Genomic DNA, 24,242 nt, shown 5'->3' with positions numbered 1-24,242 from the left:
TCTTATTTTTGTGCATGACTAGAACATGTGAATCAAATCTACCGGGGTAAGAGCATTTGGGGCATTTGTTAAATTGCTGATTATGTATTCTGAGGCCTTTCTCCGGAGTAAAGTATGTCCTGTGAAGAAGCCTAAGATGGGCCTCTCGCCAAGTAGCCGATTGCGTAGAGGAAGCTACTTTTTTTTATTGATAATTGAAGAGTTTTCAGGTCAATATTACTCTGGGGTATTAATGAGCTCCACACCAGTGCCATATTGTCCAGTAAAGAGGTACTTTTATTAGTACCAAGTGTACAATAACATGGGGCAATCGACATGTGGCCATTTTATGTTAGAGTTTTCCAGCTTACCTAATGCCCAGCAGCAGCATAGCTGTTTCATTAATTCGGCAGCAAAGTGCCTTATTTGCAAATAGGCGAATAAATCTTTATTGGGAAGATTGAATTCAATCTTTAATTCCTCAAAGGTCTTGATACATTTTCTATCTTTGTCTATTAAGTAGATTAGTCTGTCCAGGCCGTTATTGTGCCATTTAATAAAAATAGCTGAGTTTATACCTGCTTGGAATCGCGGGTTCCCTATCAGAGGAAGGTGTTTTGAGGAATTGCTAGATATTGAAAGAGATTTAGTTAGCTTCCACCATGCCTTAATAGGGTTAAATATTGTTTTAAGTCTTTTAATATTAGCTGGCAGCTCCTTTGGTGAGGAGTGAATCAGGGCCACTGGGAGGTAGGGCTCACAGACATTTAGTTCTAGCTCATTGTTTAAAATGTAGTTTTTGGTGTAAATCCAGTCAGCTATTATACGTGCTAAGAAGCTGAAATTGTAAGATCTAATATTTTGTAATGCTAAGCCTCCGAATTCTCTTGGTAGAGTAAGTTTGGTAAGTGATATCTTGGGCCTTTTCCCTTGCCATATAAATTGTCTAAGTATTGTGTTAATAAGGCGAACATCCTTTTCAAATAAAATTAATGGCACGTTCTGGAGGATATAAAGAAGCTTGGGGAGAAGGACCATTTTGAATAATTCTGATCGACCAGAGATTGACAGGGGCAAATTCTGCCAAGTTTTAAGTTTCTCCTTGATGGTAATTATTATAGGAGATATATTAAGTTTGTATAGATCTCTTAAATTAACCGGTATGTGAATCCCTAAATGCTTAAACGAGTCTGTAACCATTCTAAATGGAATATTTAAGATGGAGGTACTTTTTTTCCTGAGCCAAAGTATTTCTGATTTTAACTTGTTCACCTTGTCTCCCGAAAAGGAGCCAAAGTGATCAGTTATTTGGAGAAGTTTTGGTATATTTACTTTTGTATTAGATAAATAAATTAATAAATCGTCAGCGTATAATCCAATTTTTATCTCATAGCCTTGGATCTTTATGCCATCTAGAGATTCCCTTATCATAATTGCCAAAGGTTCAATAGCTATGTCAAAAAGAAGCGGGGAGAGAGGGCAACCCTGACGCGTACCTCTATCCATTGCTACTGGAGCAGAGATAGTATCATTTATTATCAGTCTCATTTGGGAGTGATTATGCAAGTTTCCTACAAATTTAAGAAAATTACCTATGATCCCAAATTTTGTTAAAGATGTTGTTATGTGGTTAAAGACTACAGAATCGGGGGGCGGAGCCGACTGCAGACAGAGCCAGACGTGTCTCTATGCAGCTCCTGGCTCATGGATATAATTATATGATTTTATTAACTCATAAAGGGCTTAAACTTTTGCCTTGCTATATCAGGGAACAACGGCTGTCTATTATACTCCTAAAGACTCCGGAGACAAGCTGGTAGCTGAACGTATAGCTGATATCTCTCCCTAACCTGTGCCACGTGGACTTTTCAGAAGCTACCTACCCTCAAAGGCACTGCGGATATGGAGGCACTAGATTATTGGGAAAGAAGCACCAAACAGCTCCTAAAGAGGCATTATCAGAGCCTGAAAGAGGACCTTATGCACATACTTTCTGCCTGCATGCTACCGCCGGAATGTCTAGTTTTGGGCACTGGCCCTGTGCAATACAGCAGAACCTGCGCTACACCCACATCCAAGTCCCGGGAAAAGCCAGAGATACCCTCGAGCAAACCTGCATCGACCTCCCGACATTGTAAGTGGGGACAAGTATCGGATGTGTCCCCTGAGTTGACTAAACAGCCGGAATTGGGAGCTGTTGTGGCGTCGCACTCTAACACCTTGAGCGCACAGGAGGACATACCAGTTCAGACGCTACCGGCTCCCCGTGATCTCTCAGCTCGGCCTCAAGTTGGTACTACACTATACGGGATTAGCTTGAAAGAGACTGTACAATCTAACTACACGCCTGGAGAGGGGGTCTGTGTTTTGGGTGATGACAGCCTCCGAGGAAGATCTCAGACACATGCAGATATGGCACAAGCTTCTGCAAAGAGCGGATCAACTGTGAGTCCTCATCTCACTCGTGGCGACATTTCAAGCAACATTACTGGAACTTTTGACTTGGGCTGTGGTCTGGTCTGGGTTATTGAAGGTCTTGCTCCCCTGCTAACGGTAACTACATCACAACAATGGTGCGAAGTACAGACTCCCCTAAGTCTCACGAATACTAAAATCTACAGCATTGGTTATGTTGACTGTCCCTATTACTGCTCCCCTTACGCAGTTGGAGTAGGTTAAAACAGCAGGGAGCCTTACAATGAGTAGGAGATGAGTCCTTAATTAGTCTTTCTGAGATTCTCCTTCACATAACTTATAGCGTGATACATTTATCGATACCTTTGCAGCCATGTGGGTCTCTGGCATTGACACTCCTATGGACTAAGTTTATGATTGTGTGATTCACATGGTAGATGTATGTTATTTGTTTATAATGTCTAGTTTACTTTGCAGTGACACGGAGCACGGGCCCCTCAGCTAGTGCTTTAAGCTTAGCATATCAATATAACTACCAATTCTGTACAAGGTACATTGTGTTGGGTGGTGTGTGCTCCATGGATCATTAGGGACATGCAAATTCAGGTATCCTGTGTGTGTGACCAGCCTGTTCATGTTATTGGCATTATTTAGTCTGCAAGATATGATTAATTCACAGTTCTCCCAATGTTTTATATTTTTATGTTGCTTTTTAGCTATACTGTTAGAGTTGTATGTTTGTAAGATTGCCTGGCAGCTTACTCTTAGCTACTATAATTATATCCACTTATCTATATAAATAAATATACTTCTATATACCCCCAACACGATTATACATGGCTCATAGCAAATAGTTGATTAAGTTTCATAGCTCATCTATATTACATCTTCCTGGTGTGTCTACACTAGGGATATGGAGTGTGTAGTCTATCATATTTCATTCACTCCAGTATTCCCTTATCCTATTTATACTCGTGTATATCCCACATGGACCCTTCTAAACACTAATATAAGCTGTTACTTTATAGAGACAACTACTTTATCTCTTCCTTATTACAGCATTTATTTAAAACCTCCTATTTGGCTACACTTACTTAGCAAGGATACCCTGATCCATATCATACCCGAGAGTTTTCAGCCATCTCACAATACTCTGTATAAGGGTTTCTAACTATAACTTGCTGGTTTACCAGGTCTATGACTATTTGACTTATGTGTTTATGCTCTGTATTTATTCATCTCCACATGTATCAGCACAGACTTTTATGGGGGTTACTGTTTGTCCTTCACACATTATGTTATCTCTGCTAAGTTTTTAAGTAACGTTTCCTTTTATCAAGATCAAACCTCATATGGGCTTATCAGCTTGAAGCTTATATATACTGTGTTTATTCTATCTCATGTGAATGTTGTTAGTAGCTAATGTATATGTCTTACACTTTCACATTGTATTTCTGCCATGTTATACCTGATAGCTAGTTTTGAGAGTGTATGTACATAATGCCTATATATGAATTGTTAAGCATAGCAGGTACTTGATCTGGTTAGGATTAGCAGACCCATAGATACTTTGGTTACGTATATAAATTACTATACCCTGAGCAATCTCTGTTCCCCCTATTAACTACATTAACAACAGATTGGGCCTCGCTGTCCATCCCTTTAGCTCGGTAATACACTCTATATCCATCCTTGGCACTCAATGATTTTGATTTTGATATAATCCAGGCTCCGCCCTCCCATTCCCCTCCCCCACTCCACTTCGAGCGGCTCTTGCCCGCTGAACTCCCTTTCCCCTTCCCCGCCAACTTGGTCCAAAAGCGGCCAACCAACAGCTAATCACCACTTGCCCCAATTTTCCTTTTAATTCAATTAAAACTAACCATACAAGCTGCAATGTGGTGACCAGGTTTATTATTCATATAATATAAAAATGAGGTTTCATTACTATCTGTGATTTTACCAGTTATCTATACCCTACAATAATACTTTTGTTGACTGATATTTCCTACAAATTTCTTTATTCACAATTTGTACAATAGGAATACCAGATGCAGTTACATGCCATATGGTTGCTGTTGTCAGCCGTTTAGGAATCAGTCCGGGGTGCAACCCAACTGCTAGCGTGAAAAGTAAAACACACGCTAGCACACTGAGAAATAACCAGGACGTGACCCACTCAGGAAACAAACAAGATAGGTTACAAAAAATAATAATTGTTCTTATACGCTGGAAAGCCACAAAAGTGAAAACGTCCCTTTAAGCAGGTTTGTAACATATAAAGATAATGCTCTGTTTGCAGCTTGTAAAAGTAAATGTCCCTTTAAGCAGACTTGTAACAAACAAAAGACAAAGTTCTCTTTTGCAGTTTGTGAAAGTAAATGTCCCTTTAAGCAGGCTTGTAACAAACAAAAAGACAAAGTTCTCTTTTGCCGCTTGTAAAAGTAAATGTCCCTTTAAGCAGGCTTGTAACAAACAAAAAGACAAAGTTCTCTTTTGCAGCTTGTAAAAGTAAATGTCCCTTTAAGCAGGTAGCAAAAAAACAAAATAAGCTTACTTTAGACAAGGCAGTAACAGTGCATTAGACTGAAGATGATTCAGACAGGCAAAGGAAATTATATCCAAGAGTTAGATTGAGGGATAAGGCATAAGCTAGGTCAGGCAGGCAGTAGTCGGTATCCAGACATCAGTAGCAGGGATAAGGCAAAAGCTAGGTCAGGCAGGCAGTAGTCGGTACACAAGTATAGAAACAGATTCAGGTAAAGTACTCACAAACGCCAGAGAAATCAAACAAACGGGCCCCGAGTAAGATCTCCCGCCGTGGTTTAAAGGCAGGAGCGGCGACGTCATCAGAGGGGTGTGTCAGAGGATGCGTCACGTTGCTAAGCAACGTGACGTCACTCACACTGAGAAGATCCGGGAGCCGCTGTGACACGGCGATGAACGGAAAAATCATGACAGCACCCCCCTCCTCAAGGACCCCTCCGGGGGACAGGACCAGGCCTAGCAGGATGAGACTTGTGGAAGGCCTTTATTAAAGTAGGAGCATTTACTTGATGAGCCGGCTCCCAGGATCGTTCCGTGACTGGATAACCTTTCCAATGAATGAGATAATACAATTTCTTGCCACGGAGTTTGGAATCCAGAATATGGCTGATCTCAAATTCAGGGTGTCCATGGACAAAAAGAGGTGGAGGCTTGGAAAGAGGTTTAGAATACCTGTTAGACAGCATAGGTTTTAGAGAGAGAACTGGAATACCGGATGGACTTTGAGAGTCTTGGGTAAAGCCACCCGGTAAGCAGTGGAACACACTTGACCCAGTATTCGAAAGGACCCACGTATCGTGGTCCCAGTTTGGTAGAAGGTTGTTTCAGGCGAAGAAAACGAGAAGAAATCCAAACTTTATCACCAGGACGATACTTGGGAGCCTTCTTCCGTCGAAGATCTGAAAAGAACTTGTAATGTTTAGAAGCTACAGAAAGGATACGATGTATTCTCCGCCAATGTCGAGTTAATCTTCGGGCAGAAAGATCAGAAGCAGGATTTTCTGTGGAAGAAGTATGCAAAGGAAATGTTCTGGGCTGATATCCGTAGGTCGCAATGAAAAGGAGAGGTCTGAAGGGAGGAATTATACCGGGCGTTACTGAGCCAATTCAGCTAATGGAAGGTAAGAAGTCCAGTTAGAGTGAAAAATGATCCAAATAATGTCTAAGATATGTTTCAAGACACTGGTTTACCCCCTTTCAATCTGGCCGTTTAGATTGTGGATGATGTGAAGTAGACAGAGATATTGTAGTTCCAAAGTGTTTACAAAGTGATCTCCAAAATTGGGAAACAAACTGTACCCCTCTATCTGAAACAATATCCAGAGGAAATCCACTGGATTCTTACAATATGCAAAATAAAAGTTCAGAAAGTCTTTTGGCAGATGGTAATCCTGGTAAGGGAAACAAAATGAGCAGTCTTAGTGAACCTGTCGACCACCACCCAAATAGTGTTGTTTCCAGCTGACAAAGGAAGGTCGGTAATAAAGTCATGGATACATGAGTCCAAGGCTGATGAGGTATGGGCCAACGGTTGAAGCAAACCCTGAAGGAAGTTGACGAGGAGTCCTTGTTTATGGCACATTGTGTGCATACTGAGACGTAATCTTTAACATCTTGAGAGAGAGTGGGCCCACCAGACATGTTGTTTGAGATTTCGAGCGGTGTTACTGATGCCAGGAATGTCCAGAAGGGGACTATCATGAGCCCAAAATAGAAATCTTGGAACGGAGGCGTTCAGGAACAAAGAGTAAACACCATCAGGAGGTTTACAGGACAAAGGAAGATTCCCTTTGAGCAGACTGTAAATCCTTGTAACCAGGAAGTTGTTTAGCTGGGCTATGACATCATGAGGTTGGAGAATGGTAACCAGACTCAGGAATTGGGGTATCTTGAAATTGTCTGGAAGGGCGTCTGCTTTAATATTTTTTGAAACCAGGTATATAAGACAAATTATAGTGAAACCGGGAGAAGAATAAAGACCAGCGCGCTTCGCCTGGAATTCAATCGTCTTGGCCGTTTGAGATAAAGAAGGATTTTTATGATCAGTGAGTATGGTAAACGGCAAAGAAGTACCCCTCCAGCCAATGCCTCCATTCGTCCAAGGCCATTTTAATGGCAAGCAACTCTTTATTGCCTACGTCATTAGTTAAATTCAGAAGGATGTGAATTTTTTAGAGAGAATCCAAACAGGATGAATCTTTCCAGTATCCGGTATTCGTTGAGAAAGAACAGCTCCAGCAGCAAACAGAGGAATGCATTCAACCTTCCAGGTATGACCTGAAAATCTGGATTTGGGTGACGGAGAATAGGTGCAGAAGGAAAAAGCTTCTTTGAGAGACTCAAAGCCTCAATAGCCTCAGGAGGCCATTTTTTTACAATTTTGCCCTTTCTAGTGAGAGAAGTAATGGGGAGAAGTAAATAGCAGCAAATCCTTGATGAACTTCCTGTAATAGTTGGCGAAGCCGAGAAATCGAGTTGCAAAGCCTTCAGAGAATCAGGTCTAGGCAATCCAAATGGCAGAAAGTTTAGTAGGATCCATTTCAAATCCAGATGCAGATATTAGCATAACCCAGAAAGGGGTATGGATTTTGATGGAAAGAAACATTTCTCCAGTTTAGCATAACAGATGGTAATCTCTTAAACGTTGAAGTACTTTCCTGACGTGGTGCTCATGATCTTGGTGGTGTTTTTGAGAAAAAATCAAGATATCGTCAAGGTAGATGATGACAAAGATATCAAAAAATCACGAAAAAATCTCGTTTACTAAATGTTGAAAACAGCCGGTGCATTGCATAGCCCAAAAGGGCATGACCTAGATATTCGTAATGCCAAATCGAGTGTTAAAAGCAGTCTACCATTCATCTCCTTTGCGTATACGGATAAGATTGTATGCACCACGTAGATCTAGTTAAGTATAATATGGTGGCTCCCTGAAGATAAGTAAAAAGTTCAGGAATAAGGAGGTAGAGGATAACTGTTCTTGATGAGTAATCTGTTTTAGTCCTCTGTAATCAATACAGGATCGTAATCTGCCATCCTTCTTCCCTACAAAAAAGAAAACCAGCCCCTACAGGGGAAGAGGAGGGTCGGATAAATCCTCCTAGCCAGATTGTATTTAAATATATTCTTCCATAAGCCACGTTTTCATGTTTAGAAAGTGGATATGTCTTGCCTCGAGGATAGGTAGCCCCAGAAGGAGATCAATGGGACGTGAGGAGGAAGACGTTCAGCTTCCTTTTTGGAGAAAACATCCACAAAGTCATGATAAGGCATAGGTAGAGAGTCCGGAGTTTCGATTGTGAGAAACAATAGTGAGTGGTAACTTGGTGATCTTTTGACGAATTTAGTCTGGCATGTAGATCCCCAATGAGGTGAGTTCACCAAAAGTCCAAGAAAAAGTAGGATTATGTACTTGGAGCAAGGGTAGAGTCCCAAGATAATGGGAAATTGAGGCAGTAGGAATGACATCATAAACAAATTTGTCTCGGAATAAATATTCCAACAGTGAGAAGTAAAGGTTTAGTAGCAAACTGAATGTATCCGGAACCAAAAGGATCTCCCACTAATCGTAGAGACAGAAATTGAATACTCTTTCTTTAGTAAGGGTATAGAGTGAGTAGAGACAAATGTTGGAGTCAAATGAACACTCCTCCAGCACCAGAGTCGATAAGAGCTTGGGTATGAAATTTTACTATGTCCAATTTGAAGGGTTACTGGAACAAAGAGTTTCTTTGTATAGGGAATGACTACTTTTTTGGCTTAACTCAGTTTCCCCTGGACTAGAGTTAAGCCCTGGCTTTTACTGGCCTGGTAGGGACAATCCCTTAATAAATGCCCTTTAAGGCCACAGTACAAACACAAAGCCAAGAGAACGTCTTCTCAAGCGTTCAGTCTCTGTTAATTTTATACTTCCCACTTCCATGGGTTCAGCCTGATCAGGGAGTAGGAGAGGCAGGAGTGACTGGATTAGAAAAACGAGGAGCCAAACGGAAAAGGAGTTACGTAGTTGATGACCTCTGTGTCTATCCTTTCTTGTTGGCGTTCATGAAATCTGGCGTCGGGACTGATACAATGATTTATTAAGGCTTCCAAGGATTCTGGAAGTTCCCGATACACCCAATTCATCCTTGAGACGCTCAGAAAGTCCCTTTACGAAAAGCGGCTCTAAGTGCTCCCTGATTCCAAGTAGTTTCAGAGGCAAGGGTGCGGAACTCAATAGCGTATTGATGAACTGGTTTGACTACCTTGTCGTAAATCCAAGAGAGTAGCTTCAGCAGCGGATGACCTTCCAGTTTATCAAATACATTTGAAAACAACAGAGGAGAAATGTATCTACATCCAAAAGTATAGGGTCATTCTTTTCTAGCAAAGGTGATACCCAAGCCAAAGCTTTTCCTTTCATTAAGGTAAATAAGAAATGTGATTCTAGAAGAGGGCTAGACAGTAGACAAAAAGAGTAGGGCTATTTCGGAAAATGGAGACGGCATGATTCAGAAACCCCTACAATCTTCAGGATTCCCATCATACTTATCCGGAAGAGGTATCCTGGGACTCAATTGTTCTTGAGACTGGTTGTTTGGAATCGAAGGAGGTAATGCCCCGTTTGTAATGTCAGCCCCCCGTTTAGGAATCAGTCCGGGGTGCAACCCAACTGCTAGCGTGAAAAGTAAAACCACACGCCTAGCACTCTGAGAAATAACCAGGACGTGACCCACCTCAGGAAACAAACAAGATAGGTTACAAAAAATAATAATTGTTCTTATACGCTGGAAAGCCATAAAGTGAAAACGTTCCTTTAAGCAGGTTTGTAACATATAAAGATAATGCTCTGTTTGCAGCTTGTAAAAGTAAATGTCCTTTAAGCAGGCTTGTAACAAACAAAAAGACAAAGTTCCTCTTTTGCAGCTTGTAAAAGTAAATGTCCCTTTAAGCCAGGTAGCCAAAAAAACAAAAATAAGCTTACTTTAGACAAGGCAGAGTAACAGTGCATTAGACTGAAGATGATTCAGACCAGGCAAAGGAATTAGATCCAAGAGTTAGATTGAGGGATAAGGCATAAGCTAGGTCTGGCAAGGCAGTAGTCGGTATCCAGACATCAGTAGCAGGGATAAGGCAAAAGCTAGGTCAGACAGGCAGTAGTCGGTACACAAGTATTAGAAACAGATTCAGGGTAAAGTACTCACAAACGCCAGAGAAATCAAACAAACGGCCCTGAGTAAGATCTCCCGCCGTGGTTTAAAGGCAGGAGACGGCGACGTCATCAGAGGGGTGTGTCAGAGGATGCGTCACGTTGCTAAGCAACGTGACGTCACTCACACCGAGAAGAATCCGGGGAGCCGCGGTGACACGGCGATATGAACGGATAAATCATGACAGCTGTTTGGTTATTCCTCTGGAGAAGCACAGAATCTATGTCCAGAATTGTTATACTCTTATTTCTCACTATGTTTATGAGTATACTATGTATGCTCCAATGTTAATACCCTTACTCTCAATGGATGAGAACATTTTTTGTAATATTTCTTATAACCTCAATAAAAAACATTAATAAAAAAAAAAAAGACTACAGAATCGAACGCTTTCTCTGCATCAATCGACAAGACAGCTAGGTCAGGGAGGCCCTCCCTCCCCGTATCGGAGGAAGGGAAGTTCTGAATATAATCAATGGTAACGAGAAGCTCTCTGACTTTTGCTGCTGAATTGCGCTTATTCAAGAAAGAAAGATGGGCTGCAATCTAGTTGCAAGGATAGAAGACATAATTTTATAGTCTGAGTTAAGCAAAGCAATTGGTCTGTATGACTCTTTTTTGCATAGGATCTTTCCTTCCTTTAGGATCATAAGTTGTAAATGATGAGGAAAAAAGAGGGGTGAAACTGGTTTACCATTGACATAGATCTCATTGTAAAGATTACTCAGGTAAGGTGCTATTTCTGCTGATAGAATTTTATAAATTCATTTGGCAGCCCATCCGGGCCTGGAGCTTTATTAGGGGAGAGTTTGAGGATTTCTTTCTCTATTCTCTTCCTTTAGGATAGGAGAGTTGAGACTGACAATTTCCTCGGCTGAGACTGTTGTATGGATATATGATTTTGCTCCAAAACTCAGCAGCTTTCACATCATCATAGCCTTTACAGGTATATAGATCCTGGTAATATTCTAGGAATATATCAGAAATTTCATCAGACTTTAATATTTGCTTCCCATTGTTTTGAAGTTTTTCAATGGTTAGTTTCTTTCCTTCATTTTTAAACTAATTTGGCTAACATTTTTCCAGGATTTATTACCAAATCTATATAGTTTAGCTTGGAATCTGAGTTCTTTTCTGCGTTTCTTGGGTCATATGAAGGTGTCTCTTGGCACTTTTGGCTTGAATATATTTTGCCCAATTTTAGTGTTTTTTTTTTCAAGTAAGGAAATGATTATATGAGTTAATCAATGTATTATAGATTTCCTTTTCTCTTGCCTTCACCCTTCTTAGTAAAAATGGCAACATAAGCAATAATTTCTCCTATTAACACTGCTTTAGCAGTCTCCCAGAATATATCTGGATGCCCTATATAATCACTATTAAGATTAGCATATTCTTTAAACTTGTTTCTGATCCATTCTTTGAATTTGAAGTCTGTTGTTAAATAGTAAGGGAAAAGAAATCGTGACAGTTTAGGCTTTAAGTGACCAATATGGAGCTCAAGGGAAATAGGCCCATGATCGGAAAGAATAATCGGCGTAATCCCTGCTTTTACTTTTGTTATAGCTAGACGTTCATCAGTTAGAAATAGGTCGATCCTGGAAAGCGTTTTGTGAGCTTTGGAGAGACAAGTATAATCCTGAGTATCAGGATTCTGAATTCTCCATATGTCACGTAATGCCAAGTTTTGCTTAATTTTATTAAAAATTTTAGTATCTAGACTGTCTTTCTTCTGCTTCAACTGTATGGGATTTCTTCTGGACCTGTCTAGGGGAGATTGTGGTGCCATATTAAAATCTCCTCCTAAGATCAGGTATCCTTCAGTAAGTAATAAGAGTTTAGTCTGAATGAGGTTCCAAAATTCTGGATCAGAAGTGTTTGGTCCATATATATTGCAGAGTGTATAAGTTTCCTGAGCGGCCTTAAATTTCACCAGAACATACCTCCCTTCCGAATCCGCCTCAGAATACAGAATTTCCATTTGGGATTTTTTTCCCTATTAATATGGCTACACCTCTCTTTTTCCTAACACTTGGTGCTACAAAGACTTCTTTAACCCATTGAGCTTTTAACTTTAAAGATTCCTCTAAGTTTAGGTGGGTTTCTTGTATGAGACCAATATCTGCTTGGGCTTTGCGTAGGTGGGAGAGTATTGCTTTCTGTTTAATAGGAGTCAAGATGCCCCCTACATTCCAGGATATTATTTTTAATTTATTTACCTTTTGTGCCATTTATTTGGTGAGGGGAGGGGGAGAAAGAGAAAAAAAAAAAAGGGAAAAAAAGGAAACATACATAACCCACGAACATCCCTATCCCAAGGGAGTACCCCGGTCATAGACCTTATTCTCTTTTTAAGCCACATAGTCATCACCTATTTAAGGTTATGGGTTCAGAGTCTTAAAGAAATCCTCAGCCTTCTGGGCATCATCAAATAAATGTACAGTATCGTTCATTTCAATTCTAAGTTTAAAGGGATATATTAAAGTGGCTCAATGTCCATTTTGTATGAACTTTGTACAGATCGGGGCGAGCTCTCTTCTCTTAGAGGCTGTATGAGCCGAGAAATCTTGGAAGATCAAGATCCTGGCATTATCTATGAGGATTGGCTGGTTTTTGCGGTAGAATTGCAGTAGCATATTTTTATCTTGGAAATTAAGTAATCTTGCAATAACGGGTCTGGACCGATTATTATCTTTATTATCTGGGCGAGGAGGACCTATTCTATGCGCTCTTTCCACTAAAATCGGATGATAGGTTGGAGGGATCTTTAGGGTCTTAGTGAGTGTATCTGATATAAAATGATATAAATTATCATATTGCTTATCCTCTGGAAGGCCTATTATTCAGATGTTGTTTCTTCTGGAGGGATTTTCCAGATCCTCCAATCTATCATAGATTTTTTGAATATTACCATTTGAGGTCTCAAGTTTAGAATTATGAGCTGTTGTTAAATCCTCCAAATCTGACACCCGCTGTTCTACTTCCTGCAATCTGTTGGAGAATTGTCTGACCTCATGAGTTAGCAGGGAGATATCTTGTTTAATTTCTGCCCTTAGTGTGTCAAATTTAGGTGCAAGAGCGTCAGAGATGCTAGTAACAAGGCTCTGCATATTAATGAGTTCAGGTATAGATACCATTTGAGTAGTTGTAGAATCAGTTAAAGAGTCTTGGGTATTCTTAGACTTCCTATCTCTATTTCTAGCTGCCATGCCTGGTGAAGGTGTCTAAGAAGAAGTAGAAAGAAATTTATCCATGTGCTACGTGCCTATTTGTGATATAGAGAGAAAAAAAGAAGAAAATAAAAATAAAAAAATAAAAAAATAAAAAGGAGGGGGAGTGATGGCAAATTATTTGTCGGTGAAGAAAAATAGTAATCTGTGAGTGATAAAAATAGAAGTGAATGTGAGTATCTCAGAGGGAGCTAGACCCTAAAAGTGAGGGTGTGATAGTGTGAGGTGACAAGGAAGGGTGGGTGTGATATTAGTGGTGAAAAAAAAAATGACAGGGGACAGAAAGGGTGTGATTTTATCTAATAATAATCTGTGAGTGATAAAAAATAGGAGTGAATGTGAATATCTCAAAGGGAACTAGTCCCAAAAAAGAGGAAAAGGTGAGGATGTGATAATGTGGGGCGGCGAGGAAGAGTGGGTGTGATATTAGTGGAAAAAAAAAATTGTATGACATGGGACAGAAAGGGTGTGATTTTATCTTTTGTATGAACTACCCTGTTAATGGCTGTTATAGTGTAGTATAGAATAAGTGTTTTATATTTATTCTATTTATAGTTATAAGTGTTCAGGTTATAGTATTAGATTTGTTGAGGCAGAAAGAGAAGGCAGGGAGAGATATCAAATGAGGTTGGAGTGTTTATTATTTTAAAAAAGGCTAAGATTTGTAAAGTTAGCAGCAATTTGAAATGCTCGCATTCTAGAAGGTGTTTAACCCAATAATTTTTAACCCAATAATTTTTCCTGTTAGTTTACTGCTAGTGTTAACAGCAGATTAGTTTAACTAATATACTATTTTTGTAGCTAGAAAAAATCACCTTGGTTATGGATTTTCAAGTTCAGGCACACATTAATCACTTAAAAGAAGAACAGTTCATTACACTATCAAGAAAATTTACTTTTCACAGTTTTGTTGTACGCTAGCACAATAATATAGAATCTTTCTCTTCTTATCTTTCTGCGATTTATTTATTATAATTTGTATGACTTCACCTGAGTTGTAGGTATAATTTAATTAACTTTATAATTTCCTTATAAAAATAGCATCTAAATTCTTATAGATCAGAACCTGTTTAGGCTATTTCGATCCTATCTCTAAGGATTTTACTTCAGTAGTTCAGATTAGCTATAGTTTATTACAGCATACTACAACATTCACAAGTGTAGTTTCTGTCTTTTCATTTAACTAGAAAGCTAAGCTTCATTGAACCATACCATTTAACATGTTTGATACCCACTGAATTATATACCTAGCTAAGTTAAATTACAAAAGAAAAAAGTGTTATACTGATTGGCAGTAGAAGGAAGAAGGGAAAGAGGAGGAGTGTCAATCACCTTTAAGCTGCTATATCAATACAATGAGATATAATAGTTTTTGGAAACTTCTAAGAGTTGTATGTCCTCGGTTCACATCAAGAATCAGTTGATACAAAAAAATGAAGACAATTGTTAATCTTAACCGTATATTTTTACAAGTATCTGTTTTGTAGCAAGCTTATGTTAGAGAGTGTCTTGGACTAAAAAAACCACAATACAGCCGTTACTTTTTACTGCAGAAAGAGCAAAAAATCTGTAACAGCTGAATCTTTTTCCCTCTGCACCTTTCCCTGGCTTCCTTAGCTTCTGAATTAAGAGGTTCTTTCTTACTCCCTTTCCCTCCTCCCTACCCCTCCTCGCTTTCTATGTAGTTTCAATATGGATTATCGGATCGCCTTGGATAGAGATGAGAAAAAAAAAAAAGGGGGTTGTACGAGACAAACCCAGCTAATTTAAATTGCTTACGCAGATTTAGCTAAGCAGATAATTAACTTAATGCCTAGTATTAGATAAGGTGAAAAGTCAATGCTATGTAATATAAAAAAAAAAGAAAAGCCACAAAGTTAATAGTTAGGTGGTGTGTTTGGAAGAGGAATCAGTGTCCATCTACCGACATTTGAACATTGTGGATAATTGTAGATAAGTTAAACCAAGTCCAGACAGTGGTACTAAGAGAGGTCTAATGTTTATACAAGAAACAGTAGAATTATGTCCCCTTATTTAGACTTGGCCATTTCTGCTCCAGAGGGCCATAATTTAGGCAGTGTTGCTTTATTTTCTCTTTTCTCTCTCCCGATACTTGACCCGCTCTACCCCCTGTATGTAAGAGTAAGTCACTGTCCAAGGGGGGAGGGGAGGAAGTGGGAATAAAAAATTAGGCTGTAAACATTACCCGCTGCTGTCTCCTGGTGAGCTTTGGAAGCTGATAGACCTTTCTCCAATGTGACCCCCCTCACGCAGCACCGGTGGGAGGGGGAGCGCTTGAGCGATCTTCACCTGGGATAGGGAAAAGCACCCAGCTGCCTTGAATCCGGAGCGGTGCTTGAGAGCGAGGAGCCAGGGCAACCAATCCAAGACCAGGAAAAGGTAAGAGTGCTAGTCCGTGCCCCTCAAGCAGCACCGGTGGGAGGGGACACCCGGAGTAACGGAGCACAGAGCCCCTCTGACCCCTTTCACCCTCTCCGCAAGTAGGCACAGCACGGATCAGCCTGGGTTCGCCCAGCCAGGTGGGAGCTTCAATTCTGCAGCCGGGGCAGCAGAGCAAGCAGGGAAGAACCAGGCGGTCACAGGATTCTCAGTCTCAATGTACGTAGATGACGGGTAGGTTCCTGCTCCAAGCCCGGCAGCCACCACTGAGTTGGTCACTAAGAAGGCTTCATTCAGATAGGTCTTTCAGCGGTTTAGTGAAGCAGCCTCTGCTTTGATTCAGATACAGAGGCAGATTAACCCGACTGGGTAGGAGGAGAGAGAGAAGGAGAGTCAGGGCATGTAATTTTAAACAGCGTTCTAATTTACTTTTATCATCAAATGTGCTTTGTTCTCTTGTTATTCTTAGTTGAAAGATAAACCTAGGTAGGCTCATTTGCTTAAAGGCTGCCTTTCATTTGAATGCATTTGACAGTTTTTTTACAGCTGGAGTGAAGTTATTTATGAGTCAGCACTAATTGGCTGAAATGCAAGTCTGTCAAACGAACTGAGATAAGGAGGTAGTCTGAAGAAGCTGAGATACAAGGTAATCAAAGAAGAAAAAAGTACATTTCTATAACAGTGTTGGTTATGCAAAACTGGGGAATGATAAATAAAGGGATTATCTTTCATTTTAAACAATAACATTTTTGGTGTTTACTATCCATTTAAGGCTTAGCTGACTGCACAAGATAATCTTCAGTGAGATGCAACACAAAAGGGGGAAATCTGGAAATATCAGCTGTAAGTAATAATAGAGGACTGAAGACCACGATGATATTAGGCAACTCTTAATATGTATACACATATTAACACATAAATATACTGTATATATGTATATAAGCACATACATATATATTTACTGGAAACACACAGTCAGTAACCATGGACCACAATGTAAAAGCACCCTACAGCCGCCAACTATAGCCCACAGAAACTGCTTGTGTATTTCTTATTTTATTAAAAAATAAAAATGCTAGAATTTTTTTTTTTTTTTTTTAAATATACATCACTGTATTTTGGGAGCATTTGGGGCACACATAAAATTGTAAACCTTGTACTTGCTGGTTATTTATTGAGCACTACTTATAATCTAGCCCTTTGTGTTGTGCTTGAGCACAACACGTAACTAATAACCTTGTAATGTGAGCGATAATAGCGCACTCTGCGCTATCTATTCAAAATACAGAGCACGCTAAAAAAATGTTGGCCTCATTAAAGTTCTCTGGTAAACCTTTTGTTACCATTCATTTGTTATGCCAGATTGTGAGCTATTCTTAGCACAGGGTGCGTTATCCTTAGTCCTAACTTGTACTCCACTTGTAATATACACCTCTATGTTTAGTTAAAAAAACAGCTAAAGTATGCAAAATGTAACCCTGAAGTCTATGATGAAATATCCAATAGCAAATATGACTCACTTTAGTATAACAAAAACTGATTTAAAAAAAAAGTGAGAATATTTTCTCTTTTGATTATTTTACTACTTAAAGGGACATGAAACCCACGTTTCCTTTCATAATTCAGGCAGAGCTTGTGATTTTAAACAACTTTCCAGTTATTCTATTATCTAATTTGTTTTGTCCTCTTGGTATCCTTTGTTGAAAAGGATACCTAGGTAGGCTGTTGGTTGGTTGCTGCGCATATATGCTTCATGTTATTGGTTCACCTAATGCGTTAACTAGCTCTCAGTAGTGTATTGCTGCATCTTCAACAAAGGGTAGTAAAAGAATGAAGCACATTATATAATAGAAGTAAATTGGAAACTGTATTCTGTATCGGAATGATGAATTATTATTTTTTTGTTTCATATCACTTTAATGTAGTTACGTTACTAAGTTCTTTGTTGTTTTAAGAAATCTCTTAAGACTGTTTCAGAATAAAATGACTGTAGGGAAACATTTAGGTGGACATTTTCAACCATTAGGCTTTGTGTAAACCATAGAATATTGTGCTTGTGTATTCAGCAAATAAATAGTCATAAATATAATTATATTAGGTTTTCTACATTTCATAAAAAATATAACATAATATTATAACCCTGAACAAAGATATTCAAGCATTTTCAGCACAGCCATCTGCAGAAATTCCTTTTTTTCTTTTGCTTCTAGAATTTTTTTTTTTTACTTTTAAATTGCTGAAATCAATAATTCATAAAAAAAATCTATGCATTCTCATGCCTCTGACAATAACAGAAAGCCTCCCCAAGTTCCTGTTTGTTTTTCTTTGTTCTTGTAAAACAATATTAAAGTGATAAAGTTATGCAGCATCAGGGTTCCTTGTATGTCTCCACTGGCTCATAATCTGTGTGTCATGTATTTATTGTTCAATTCCTCTTCTCCCCAACAACAACAGTTCTCTTTGATGAATTACAATAATATGGCAGATCAAGGAATTATATAACACTGGAAATATAAACAAATAAAATGTTTCATATAAAACACATAGACTATACAAAATAGTTTCCAATGTTTTATATTTAAACATCATTTATAGGGAAATAACAGTACAAACAGAAAATGCACATTTCATTATTGCTAGCATATAACCATCGCCTAAATTACGAGTTTTGCGCTATACCGGGTGCGTAAATAACGCAATAAAATGAGCGGTATAGCACTTTCCATAGCGCTGCCATTACGAGTTACTGCAAAACCTCCTTGTGCTGTGCGATATGGTGCCTTAAACTCCATGCCGCACAAAACCCAAGGCCTGACTTGACGTGCTTTTGCACGCTTTCCTCCATAGACATCAATGGGGAGAAAGTGCTAGAAAAAAACTGCAATAGCGGAATGGCAAATCGCCGTAATGCAACCCCATTGATGTCTATGGGGAAAAGAAAGTTACGTTTAAAAATACCAATTCAAAAACTTAAATTACAAAATTATAAATCTAATACTACGAAAAAAAATAAAAAATCTAACATTATAAAAAATAATAAACACTAAAAATACGAAAAATAAAAGATTACAAAAAATAATAAACGAAATGATAGAAACTAAAAACAGTTTCAATAAAAAGTATTTAAAAAAAAAACCCAAAAAAAACAATTACACCTAATCTAATAGCCCTATAAAATAATAAAGCCCTATCAAAATAAAAACACCTTCTAACCTAACAATAAACTACCAATAGCCCCTTAAAATGGCCTTTTGTAGGGCATTGCCCTAAGTTATACAGCTCTTTTACATTAAAAAATGAAGAAGTCCCCCCTAAAAGTAAAAACTCCCCACCCAACCAACCCCCCAAAATAAAAAAACCTAAGTCTCAAAAAATGTTAAGCAACCCATTGTCCCTAAAGGGGCATTTATATGGGTATTGCCCTTAAAAGGGCATTCATCTCTTTTACTGCCCAAAGCCCTAATCTAAAAAAATAACCCACCCCAAAAAATAAAAAACAAAAACTAACACTAACACCCCAGAATATCTACTCACGGTTCCTGAAGTCCGGTCGTCCATCCTCAGCCAGGCGGCAATAAGTCTTTATCCAGGCGGCAACATCTTCCTCCATCGCGGAACCATCTTCTATCTTCATCCCGGTGGTGTGGAGCTGTGGAGGCATGGATCGTAGCTGTCCAGAACCGGCAATGACATCCAGGTCAAGCGTCCTCTTCATACGATCACCGCCGTACACTGAAGCTTGAATGCAAGGTACCTGTTTAAAAATGGGGTACCTTGCATTCCTATTGGCTGACATTTTCAAATCAACCAATAGGATGAGAGCTACTAAAATCCTATTGGCTGTTCAAATCATGAGTAGATATTCTGGGGTTAGTGTTAATTTTTTTTTTTTTAATTTATTGGGGTATTTTTTTTTTAGATTAGGGCTTTGGGCAGTAAAAGAGTTGAATGTCCTTTTAAGGGTAGTAAAAGAGCTAAATACTCTTTTAAGGGCAATGCCCCTACAAATGCCCCTTTAGGATTTTTTTAGACTTAGGTTTTTTATTTTGGGGGGGTTGGCTGGGTGGGGGTTTTTACTTTTAGGGAGGAGTTTGTAATTTTTCAATGTAAAAGAGCAGTTTAACTTAGGGCAATATAGGGGGTGTTTTTATTTTGGGGGGCTTTTTTATTTTTATAGGGCTATTAGATTAGCTGTAATTGTTTTTATTTTTTATAATTTTGTTTATTATTTTTTGTACTCTTAAGAGTTTTTTATTTTTCATATTTTTAGTGTTTATTATTTTTTTGTAATATTATTTTTTTTTTCTTTTATTGAGAACATGAAAGTGTACATACAGATTATGCGGGTAAATTTTCCCTTTACAACAGCATAATAGTTCTGAAACAATAAATCCCTATAAGTAAAGTCCTCACTTTTACCCCTGAATATAACAGCGTAGGTTGCTCTTGGACCAAGTATATAGAAACAGAATATAAGCAGGGGAAATTGTAAGTATACGTTTAGACAAACAAAAATTATAAAACTGCAGCATTTTAAAAATAAGTAAAATACTAAATTGAGGATTAACAATGCTTAAGCTATAGCTAGACACACCCACAACATATTATGCATTCCTATATTCCTGAGAGACCAACAGACCTTCTAATAAAAAAAATAGAAAATAAAAAATCTTTTCTTTTCCCTTTTTTCTCTTTTACTGTAAGGGTATGTGAAGTAAGTTATACTGTATGTCTAATAGAGTCCCTGTTCTCCTAAGTTAATGTTGTGTGTGTGGTTTGATTTGTGGGTCTATGATTTATAATGGTTAACCCACTGCTTCGAGAAATAGGCTATCTCAAATGGGGCATAGTGTACACCCTGTTATTTTGAGAGAAGCTTAACCTAGTGTGGAGGGTTAGCACGACATTTATAATTAACTAGTTATATTATAAGATAGAACAGTGTCTGTTATGTGAAATCCAGCCTGTCTTTTTCTCCCTAGGTCCGGCCGTAAGCCACAGGATCCAAAAACAGTGCTATCTGTAACTTTAAAAAAGGAAGTATTAAATAAAACATAAAAATATATAGTTAGTGTATAGGACGCTTCATATTAGTTAAATGAGTGCTCAATGTTATAATGCCTTAAGAGTGGGACTATCTGTGATACTAAATAAGTGTATCTATGAATACCCGTCCAGTAGGATTAATTCTTTTTGCCAAGATAAACTGTTTGGTCTCAAACATAGAAACTATAGATATCTATGAAGCAGAGGATTTCATATAATGTATTTTGAAATTACAGCAAAAACAAATTCGGCAACCAGTCCGTATAGTAAAATATAAATTTAAGATAACCGTGTTGGAACTTACTATTGTATTTGGGACTATAGTTACAGCCTGCTATTATGCAAAATAAACAGCTATTATGTCAATTCACCATTTAACCTAATGATGTTGTACGCTTAACAGGAACATTTTTAGCAAGGTCCTGATGGTTTCGTGTTGCATCACTAATATGAGCAGTCCAATGTATTGATAAGTCTGGAGAACATGCAGGCCTGATCTTCCTCAAGCCAGCCGGCATTAGAAAGTACCTGTTTTTAATGTGCTTGGGCTCCAGTAGGTGGTTGATGTAATATATACGTTCTTGAAAAAGGCATGTGAGAGGCCGAAATGCGTTGACCAATCATCTGGTAAGCCTTATTTCTACTTCTATATCTTTCACAGATAAATCCAGCTAGGAGCAAAACATCCACTAAAATCTCTGGATTTCCACCTGTGGTTGCAGCACTAACCCTGCAGCACCCAGCTGCACTAATCTCGCAACACCCAACTGAACCTTGAGAATAATTTTTCATTCACTAACTTTCATCACTTAGACTTATATTGCACCTACGAATGTATTTATCCTAACTTCAACAAATGTTTTCATCTTTTTTCATCAATGGCATCTTTTGGCAATTTCTGCTAAAAAATTCACATTTTTAAATTTTTGTATTTTTATCCTTTGCTGAAGGATTATATTTTTCCCCGCACTATTTTGCACTATTTTTTGAGCTTTCAGTCACATCCCCTTTTTTCTCCTACACCATCACTAATGATGGATCATCTATAACATAACTATATTGGACCTAAGTATAGGCTTGGAAATTCTACATCATATTTTCACTGAACCTGGCTGGGATTACAATTTGTGACTTCTCACTACACCACGGCCAAGACCCCACTGGGCGCTTAGTGCCCCATTTGTGTACCAAGGTGGTGTAGTACTGCTTTAGTACTACTTTTTACTTATGCATATAATTATAATAGTAAAGGACAAATGGCTACTATAACTGAGAAAACACACTGGCTGTAGCCAATTATTAGTGGCATACTCCTATAATTTAATATATATTGGTGCAGACCCTATAGATACTATATAAATCAAATACTATAAGAAAGATAATGGTACATCATCATAAATGTACCACAATAAAAGATAGGGAATACAGCACTCTTTTTTCAGTCAGTTAAGCCAATATTTATTGCTCTATACCTAGAGCTGCATATACACATTCAAAATCATATAGAATATCTTGCTGTATCTTTCCATATACACAGCAATAAAATCTACTTAGAGACACACTGTAACTAAAATGAGTCACGTGACAGCACAAAAATACAATATAATATAATTCCAGCACACTTAATAGTTTGAAGAGTATCATGCATAAAGTGCAAAGTGCAGACTAAATCAGGCATGAATGGATAGCCAAATAAACACAAATAAACCGCTTACACTACACTCAGCTGCAGTCAGGACCTAAGTAAAAACAAAGGCAATTCCTGTGCAAGTGAATACAAGGGATCTAAGTGTGGCGAAATTGTGTTTAAATGTTGCTAATTATGCATTTCAATGTATTAATGGCAGCAATACATAACAAACATAGCGATACACTGTTACAATGCAGGCATATCAGAACCACAGTTCAAGCGTAGCAGCAAGAAAAAGTTCTCTGGCAATCAGGTCTGTTAAATACAAGCCTCCACATTGAGGATTTGCCAAGTAATGCGTGGAAATAATAGTAAGTCACTTATCTGGATTCCAAAGTGTATGTAATCCAATCCCGCAGTGAAATGATGGTAAAAGCTTGTATGTAGAGCGTTCTTGGGAATTATATTGTATCCATATAACCACAGCAAGGCCCAAACCAACGCCAACTGTGTGCCGAGTATGAGCAGGTAATGCTTAGCATGCAGGTGCGTCACGTGACAACAGAAACCAATGCCGATGATCGTTTCACCCCTAACGTCCAGTGCAAGACGGGGCTTCCTCAGGGCTATTGGATTCAACCCTTTCATTGGTGCTTATATTGCCACAAGTATTCAATCAGAAAAATATGTACATATATAAACAGAATTATCCTAAAACAGTGTGAAAAGTGAAAAGTAACAAACTAATTTTAGCAACAAATTATTATCCTTCTCTAATTAGGGCATATTTCACATATTAAGCAATATTAATATCGCATATTCAAAATCATATTCATGGGTATTTCTGAAAAAATGTTTTTTAATATTTTCTTCTGTACATTTTGTTACATTTATTATATAAGTAAGAGTGAGAGTGAGAGGGCAAAAGTGACTTCAATAGACCATAAATTACAGAAGTTTCTACAGCAACTTAACATGAACATAATTGCGTATGATAGATTTAAATAAAGCAAGCCATATCAAGTTGTTCATTTAGACCATTGGGTGAAAGTGTATTTAAAGTATAGATCCATTTGGATTCTTTTTGGAGGAGACACTTATCATTGTCTCCCCTACGGCCATGCAAAAGGCCTTTGTCAATACCTGTAAACTTTAAACACCCAGGATTACTATTATGTCTTTCCTGGTAATGTCTGGCTATGCTGCTTGTTTGTATTTCTCCCTTGATATCATCGCTGTGTTCTTTTATGCGATCCTTAAAAATTCTCTTTGTTTTTCCCATGTAAAACCTGGGACATGAACATTCAAGTAAATAAACCACCCTTCACTGTTACAATTGAAGAAGTGGTTTATTTTGAAATTAGTACAGCTATTGCCAGAAAATATTTTTGCGCGTTTCATGAACTCACAGGTGACGCACTTTCCACAAGGAAAGTTACCATTGGGTATATGCTTTTGCAGCCATTTCCCTTTTGAGGGTGAAGGAACAAATTGACTTCTTACCAAGTTATCTTTTAGATTAGTAGCCTTTCTTGCAGTTAATTTGGGAAAATTTGCAACTTCTGCTTTAATTTTTTCATTACTGGTTAACACTGACCAGTGTTTCTGCAAAATAGTCCTAATGGTGTGCCAATGACAATTGTAACTAGTGATTAGCTGAATTTCTTTATCTTTTTTAGTTCTTGTATTGAATAGCAAATCATCTCTATTTAGTTTTCTTGCTGCATACCTAGCTGTTTCAACACTTCTTTTTGAGTACCCACGTTCTATAAACCTATATTTTTCTTTAGAGGAACAGTTGCATCT

This window comes from Bombina bombina, chromosome 2 (assembly GCF_027579735.1).
Source record: "Bombina bombina isolate aBomBom1 chromosome 2, aBomBom1.pri, whole genome shotgun sequence".
Taxonomy (NCBI): Eukaryota; Metazoa; Chordata; class Amphibia; order Anura; family Bombinatoridae; genus Bombina; species Bombina bombina.
Note: the sequence above shows the minus strand (reverse complement) of the source record.